General features: G+C 37.9%; 1 long non-coding RNA gene across 1 annotated transcript; it reads right to left on the bottom strand.

The window, feature by feature from the left end:
- Nucleotides 1–3011: 3011 nt before the first annotated feature.
- On the bottom strand, nucleotides 3012–5648 carry LOC132620213 (uncharacterized). The gene is made up of 3 exons (XR_009574742.1): nucleotides 5437–5648; nucleotides 5164–5355; nucleotides 3012–3086 (listed from the first exon to the last, which is right to left on the bottom strand). It is a non-coding gene; the product is annotated as an uncharacterized LOC132620213 (long non-coding RNA).
- Between the last annotated feature and the right edge of the window lie 3467 nt (nucleotides 5649–9115).

Here is a 9115-nt window from a genome sequence, read left to right as displayed (position 1 = left end):
TATCCAATCCTTATGGAACCTTCTCAACACTTGTCCAACACTTCAATACCAATCTAAGGGAAGTTATCACTCTTCTCCAAGACATCATTAAAGCCTCGTTAACTCGCTACTCATTTTTCCTTTCCGATACTCATCGTATGCCTTGCCTTCTCTTGGACCACTTTCTCATCTAACATCGTATGCCTTTGAAATATCACTTAAGGTCATCAAATTTCATTTCTTAATCATGGAAATATCGTATACTCGTACTCCTCACTAGTTCATTCACTCGTGCAACAACGGAGGATTTTCCGAGGTGTAACACAGAGCCATGAGCTCTTTGCCATCTTGTGCCCCAAAACACTTAAGAGAGGAACCTATGGAGCGATTTCCTATGTGGGTTAGTGGTTGGGTACTATTTTGAGGTAATTCTATCTTTTTTGTACTATGGTATTGTTAGAATGTAGCATTTTTGTTTTATTTATGTCACGACCCAACCGGAGGGCCGCGACAAGCACCCGGTGCTAGCCCACCCGGGCACCCCTTAGCATCCTTTACACTTACATCTAGGTGAGCCACATAATAAAACATATATTTCTATTCATCCATCATGCTAGTCCGATTGGACGATAACACCTTTATATCAACATTGGCATCTATGCCATATCAATGTACATAAGCTGACAAGGCTAACAAAATGATGTACAAAATATAGGCCGACAAGGCCAAACATATCTAATTATATACACATGTCTACGAGCCTCTAAGGAGAGTATGTCATATCATATAGGCGGGACAGGACCCCGCTATGCCTATAATTATATACACAAAAGAATAAGTACCCAAAAGCTATAGCTCCGAATGAAATGGAGCTCCGCTATGTAGTCCCTGAGAATGTAGCTATGGATCAAGTCTGTCTCCCTGTGCACCTGCGGGCATGACGCAGCGTCCACAACAAAAGGACGTCTGTACGAAGAATGTACTGAGTATGTAAAGCATGATCAATATCAACATAGAAGCATGATATACAACTTATGAAATAGTATAGGATGGGAGATAGTAATATCATCATCATAAGCACTTACTTGCCTTTCATATGAACTTTCCATTTCTAATTTGTATTTGCGTACATACATCCTTATCCGTATTCGTACTCATATCCGTACACATTTACGTTGCGTTCATCGCCGTGTTCATAGACATAATCTTATTCATATTCGTATTCATACTCTTATCTATATACATAGCATTTGCATAGCATACCCGACCATGAAGGATCGGTGTTTCATACATACTTGGCCAACCAGGGCTTAAGGTTACACATACCTGGCCCTACCAAGGCTTCAGGGTTACATCTACCTGGCCCTACCAAGGCTTCAGGGTTATCCGTACCATCTGCAGAGGTGTGCGCGCGTTACTATCACGACCCGGCTAGGGGCCCGCGACGAGCACCCGGTGCTACCACACCCGGGCACCCCCTGATCGTACATAACATAACATCTAGGTGAACCATAAGTCAATTCCTGCTTTTTCTTTTATCGTTAATCATATTGATCCCATTAGATGACCATCATCATTTAACATATCATAGGCATCTATGCCACATCATAAGTACAAGGCCGACGAGGCCAACTAAAGATATACAAAACATGGGTCGACATGGCCGAACATCTCTACCCACATACACATGACTACGAGCCTCTAAGAGTATGACATATCGTATGAGCGGGACAGGACCCCGCTATGCCCATAATTATATACACAAAATAATAAGTACCCAAAAGCTACGGCTCCGAAAGAAATGGAGCTCTGCTATGCAATCTCTGAATAAGCAGCTATGGATCAAGTCTGTCTCCCTGTGCACCTGCGGACATGACGCATCGTCCACAAACAAAAGGACATCAGTACGAAGAATGTACTGAGTATGTAAAGCACGATCAACATCGATGTATAAGCATAATGAGCAACATATGAAATAGCATAGGAGGGGAGACAATAATATCATCGTCATAGTACTTACCTGTCTTTCGTAGGACTTTCCATTTTTCATACGTATTAGTACACCTGCGTCATCATCCGTATTCCATAATAGTACTCGTACCATACTTGTGCTCATATTCGTATACATGTCCTTATTCGTATTCTTATACATAGTCTTATCACATTCATATTCATATTATATACATAGTCATTTCATATACATAGCATTTACATAGCATACCCGACCTCGTAGGATCGGTGTTTCATACATACTTGGACAACCAAGGCTCAAGGTTACTCATACCTGGCCCTACCAAGGCTCCAGGGTTATCCGTACCATCTGCAGAGGTGTGCGCGCGTTACGTAATTGTATACATACTTTATACATAATCATATACATATATACATCCATATACATATATTCTACCCGGCATTAAGCTCAGGGTGTCATTATAGCCCTTCATAGGCACATGTGAATATAATAGCCCGTAGGCACCTTTAGCATCATTATTATTATCATCGTCATCACTATCATCGTCATTGTTGCTACATCCATATCTTAGGCTTACTCGTCATATGAGGGGCGTAGTACAATCGTAGTACATGTTAAGGATCGTGAGCTTATGAGCTCGGAATATCAATCATTTGAAGATAACATGCTCATATAGAGGATTTCAGAGTTTGGCCAAAGAACCATGCTGTCACGCCCCAAAACCCACCCTAGACGTGACCGGCATCCGACGTCATGAACAACATCGGAAGAACCTAAACGACATAATAATAATACTTGAACCCGCCAGGTTCAATATTCGCCTCCAACAATTTATAAATTAAATGTAACACATGAATTAAATCAGCGGAAGTCTTTATAAGCAATGGCCATCAATGTGGCAAACACCCATTAAGTCGTACGAGACTTTTGACAATCTACCAACAATTCTGACAACTATCTATGGAGCTTCTAAGAGACATAACAATCGTCAAACTTCGGGACGCAGCCCGGAAATCTAGAATAATAAATGAAACGGAAAGTGTCCTACGAACAAGGATGTGGGCTCACCAAATCCACAGCAGTAGCAAGTCCTATTAAGCGTCGAAAGTATCACGAACCTGCTCTTCTTCGTTACCTAACATACCATCAAAAACAACAATGGTATGCCTGAGTACTTTTGTACTCAGTGAGTGCCTCGGGGACAACAAGTATTATGAAAATAAAATATAATAATATATAAAGAAATCAGTTCTGAAAAAGATAGCATAAAAACAGCCATTCCACTTTGTGATTCTCAATATCATTTGTTAAACAGTTTACAAATCTATTAATCAATATAGAAACAAGTATTCAACATGTGTATCTCCATAAGAATTATAAAAAAATCGATTATGAAGTCTTTTGTTAAGTTACAACTTTTAATTATGCCTTTAAAATTGATCATGATTGTCAACAACGGTTCCATGAGAGATTACGAATATTACACATATACAAATATTTTACATACTGACACAAGCCCAAGAATCAATCACATCGAGGGAATAACCGTAGGGTTCCCTTGTCACAACTCACCACACCGAATTATAAAGTCTCGGTGACCACTCATCCTCCCGAATGGCTAGGCATAAACACACCGGGATATGAAATCCCCGGTAACCACTCATCCTCCCGAATGGCTAGGCACACTGCGCAATACACCGAAATATAGATTCACGGTGGCTACTCTTCCTCCCGAATAGCAAGGCCATTAATGCACCCCAGGTAGCGAACCCGGGAGTGGCCACTCCTCCTCCCGAATGGCAAGGCAATTAATACACTAGGATCCATAGTGGCTACTCCTCCTCCCGAATAGCAAGGCAAACAGAACAACAAAGTCCATGGCATAGAAGCCGATTCACCAATTGTCTCAAAGCAGTCATACCGTCAATAACATTTAAGTTCATTACACATATCGATCAACGAAAGGCATATCAATTTAACTCTTTACCATTTACCATGCCAAGAATTTCACTTACGAATTCTATATCACTACAAGCCACTCACAGGAAACAAGATAGAAAGCAAGCCACTCATAGGCAAACTAATCAATCAATCGATACTCCTGGTTAGGAAACCACGGAGGCTAATCGTCCTCTGGACAAACACAACTTTACCATACAGTTACAAAAACACAAACAAAAATACAAATAATGTCATATTACTAAATTATCAATTATGGCTTAGGGCCGAACCTCACTTCTCAAGTCATCATCCCAAATAGAGGCATTTCAAGTTACCACCGATTGAGAATCTTATTCAAATATCTTATTCAAATTTCAAGTTTAAGAAACCCATTTTACAACAAAACAAGTTGAAGGTCTAACCTTTAGAAGATTTAAGTTCAATCATCCAATAATGGGGAAAAGCGAGTTTCACAAAGTAGTATAGTTCGTGTAAGGTTCGATGCGGGCTTGACCCTACACACGCATGACCTTGTCTAAAAGAAATCATCTTTGTAGTCAAATTATCATTACGGAGCATTATGCCATATTGAAAGGATAAGTTATTCCGACCAATGTTTGAAAACGTATAACTTCTTTACGAAAGATTTCCATGTCTTAAATCATCAATGAGAATATCATTACCAACCCTTAACCATCATTATTAAACATATCTTATAGAGGAAAACATTCATAATATCACATACATATATAAGGTTTGTTACAATCTAGGTTTAATGTGGGTTTGTCCCCTCACACACATTAACCACCATTTAAACATGAATTAGAGTTCAAGGAACATGAAAAGATTTCTTTTCCTTTCATTCATTAAAGGATCTTGAATAATATTTATACTTCCAAATTCAAGAACAACAACATCAACAACAATCACAACAATTATTTTATATCAATATCCAACTAATTCTATCCATTTAATCATACCAAAACAGCCCACAAATCATTTGATATCCAAAAATCATAACCGAGCTTTCAATGCCATTTTCTCTATTCTAACCCGTCAAATCTATCAATGATAAGGGTAAGAACATTATTAAAATCTTAGACATACATTAGGGTTTTGTATGAGAAGTTCACCCTTTCTATTCAATATAGAACCTTCAAGAAAAGAAGTCATGCATTCCAAAATAAGATTTTTCAAAAGAGACATACGAATCAAAATCAAAGAGTTTATAAAAAAAATCGATCAAAAGAGTATGTTCAAAAGAGGCATACCTTAATTTGTTAAACAAGATTTAACAATTCACTTTTCTATTGAAGAACACCCAAAACCTAGCTTGAATCACTTTGGAAGGAAATATGTTGCAAACCCTTAATTGCTCCAAAACCTGAATTAAAGACTTGAATTTTGGAGAAGATTTCCCAAATCTTGATTCTTGAATCTTGAGATGGGTTTTCTTGAAAACCCTATATTAGGAATGATGATTTATTGTTTAGATTACAAGGATATATGTTAGAATTGAGTTGGAATAATTAGAATGGACTTACCTTGGTGTTCTTGATGTTGGAGGAGAGTAGGAGGTCGTTCTAGGGTTTGAAGGAATGAAAAATAATGAGTTGAACTGATATGGACGAATATATATTGTTCTGTGAAAGTGAAATTTACGACCTGAACACTGCTGGTCGTAAAGTCAGTTTACGGGCCGTAAATTGATTTACGGACCGTATTCTGCACTTTGGACTGCACTGTGTCGCTTCAGTAAAATTGCCATAACTCCTTGCACAGATGTCCGTTTGACCCCCGTAAGTTACCGTTGGAAAGGTATTTCAATGCTCTACAACTTTCATCAAGGAAGTTGTCCCAAATTCGAAATACGTTTGGAAATACGGGCCGTAAAGTGAAATACGGTCCGTATTTAACCATATGACCTCAAAATGTCAAATTCCAGAATGTTCAGAAATTCTTGGTTTCAGTTTACGGGCACTGTTCATGGTCGTAAATTGAAATACGGTCACTGTTCATGGGCGTAAACCACCATATCACAACTGAACAGAAAAATTTCAATTTCCACATTCTTTATCTGATGTTCTAAGTCTAGGATCGTGGTCAAAACTTTCGTTAAAGGTACGGGGTGTTACACATGCCTTATAAAAGAAGGGTTAGCCTTACATACCTTTTCGTCGGACTATTCTACACTTGCACGTTTCCTTCCAATGCTAGCGTTTATGCCTTCATTAATATCATAACAATGGTCATTAGTCATTCACATTATCCACATTATCTAGATTCCTCAATTTTCCTCTAATTCACCCACATTCATGGTCATAACACCCAACTTCGTCCATTCGTCTAAAGTGTCTAGTTCATGATCTTAATACCATTTATAACACATTCATATCACAACACAAAAACATTCATAACTCAATTAAAACTATTTTTCAAAATGCCACTATTCATCATTCATGACCTAGTTGACCACATTTTCTACAATCCATGTATTTACTCCAACACCTTAAACATCATGTAAAAATCATGAATCTTACCTTAGAAGTTGTAGGAACAAGCTTTGGTTGATAATACTCCTCTTTGAGCAAAACCCTAGTTTTTCTCCATTTGGATTTCTTGACTTGGATGATCCTTGATGATTCCCTTATCCTTGATTCACTTGTCTTAATGTTATTGATGGCTTATAATCCTTGAAAACTCATATAATAAATGTAGAGAGAAGTTTTAGAGAGAAGTAGTGTAATGTTGTAATGAAATAAGACAAGTCTTGATCCTCACATTTAATGAATTAAAAAATCTGTGCTGGGTGAACAGTGGTCGTCCATGGAGGTTTACGGTCCGTATTTCAATTTACGGACCGTCCCTCGTGGTCGTCTTTAAGCTTAAGCAGAACCAGAAACTTAAGGCTGCATGCATGGTGGTTTATGACCATGGTTTACGGGCCGTAAATCACTTTACGGTCCGTCCACCAGGTCGTATTTAACCATTTCCTCGGCTGGCAGAAAGTTGAAACTTTGCATGGCAGTTTACTACTTCCAGTTTACGACTGCCAGTTTACGGACCGTATTGCACTTTACAGTCCATATTTTGCAATATACGACCACTGGGCAGTTGAAATTCTGCAACTTCCCATATTTCTTAGACTTCTCGTTTTAATCACCCCCGTCCATGCACATGCATTGCTCACCTTGTATCTCATCTTAACTTAGCCAACTTCCTCATCTCACATCGGATACTTTCGAAATCTCACCTAAGGTCATCAAACGTCGTTTCTTGCTCATGGACATCATGCACTCATATTCATCACTAGTTCATTCTCGTGCGTACCAACGGAAAATTTTCCGAGGTGTAACAGTTACGTAAATAGATACATATTCTACCTGGCCCTATAAGCTCAGGGTTCCATAATAGTCATACATAGATACACATACAGAATAGCTCATAAGCCTCTTTACTATTATCATTACTATCATCATCGTCATCGTTATCGTCATTGCTACTATCGTCGTTATCATTATCGTTACCACTATCATCGTCATTCATTACATCTATCTTTATAGGCTTACTCGTCACATGAGGAACTTAGTACAATCGTGGCATATCAAGAATCGTGAGCTCAATAGATCGGAAGATCGAATCATTTGAAAGACATCATAGACTTATAGAAGATTTAGATGTTTGGTCAAAGAACCATGCCTTATGAAAGAAGGGTTAGCCTAACATACCTTTCCGTTCAACTATTTACCACTTGCACGTTCTCCTTCAACGCTCGCATTTCTACCTTCATTAAAGTCATACTATCATTAGAAATCGATAGCTAGCATATATGACTAAAACTAGAGAAAATCGGTCAGCATCTCCTTTATTTATATGAAATTCCTCCATAACGTATATCAACTCCCAAACGTCAATAATACATTCAGAATATCATCACAATAGCCTTTATTCACCTACATTATCCTTATTTCTCATTTCACTCCAATTCATCCATATTCATGGTCATATCACACAATTTTGTTCCTTCATATACAAAGTCTATTCCACATACTCAATGTCGTTTATAACATGATTATATTAATAATGTATCAAGAATCATAACTCAATCCAAACATTTACTCAAAAGTGGCACTATTCCCACATTCATGACCTATTTCCTACATCCTTGTACAATCCAAGTGCTTCAACTTTCAAATATCTTAAATAACATGGAAAGCTCATAAAACTTACCTTGGATGGTGTAGGAATGAACCTTGGGTGCAAAAACTTCACTTGAGAAAAACCCTAGTTTCACCTTCACTTGGATTTCTTTCTTTGGATGAACTTTAATGGGTTCCTTACACTTGATTCACTTAGCTTGATGTAGATGATCATTAATATCTCTTGAATTTGTGTGAAATAAATGTAGAGAGATTTTTTAGAGAGAAGGGGTGAAATGTGGAAATGAAATAATGAACTTGGTCCCCTTTTTAATAACCCAAAAATCTGATCTGTTGGGACATTACACGGTCCATTATATGGGCCGTATAAATTTATATGGTCCGTACAAGGGACCGTGAAATGGACCTTTCATCAACTCGTTTCTGTGACCATTATACGGGCCGTATAAATTTATACGGTCCGTATAACTGATCGTATAATCCCACCAGTAAGTGATCTTCACTGTGATGGTTCTGCGGTCTATTATACAGTCAGTATAACATTATACGGTCTGTATAATGAGCCATATAACCCATCAGTCCACTGAACTTGTTCTCGCTACTTCGTTTGATATCCAATCCTTATGGGATCTTCTTAACACTTGTTCAACACTTCATTAACAATCTAAGGGACGTTATAACTCTTCCCCAAAACATCGTTAAACCGTCGTCAACTTGTCACTCATAATTCTCTTCCGATACCTATTGTATGCCTTTCCTTCTCTTGGCAACTTTCTCGTCTAACATCGGATGTCTTTGAAATCTTACTTAGGGTCATCAAATGTCATTGTTTACCTATTGAAACACCATACACTTCGGGCTCTTCTTACTTAGGGTCTTTTAAAAGCAGCCTATGTTCTTGTATTTACTGATTAGTAATTTAGGTTTAGTCTAAATGATGTTTTGAAATGACCCTAAAATGGTCAAGTGATCTTGAAAAGAAGGAGTTTAAGCCTTTATCTTCCCTTGAAGTGGTATATTTTGAGTATATTTTCGAAGATTGTGAGGTCTGTCACTTGTCTTA

This window comes from Lycium barbarum, chromosome 2, assembly GCF_019175385.1.
Source record: "Lycium barbarum isolate Lr01 chromosome 2, ASM1917538v2, whole genome shotgun sequence".
NCBI classification, from domain to species: domain Eukaryota; kingdom Viridiplantae; phylum Streptophyta; class Magnoliopsida; order Solanales; family Solanaceae; genus Lycium; species Lycium barbarum.
This window is presented reverse-complemented; position numbering and strand designations above follow the sequence as displayed.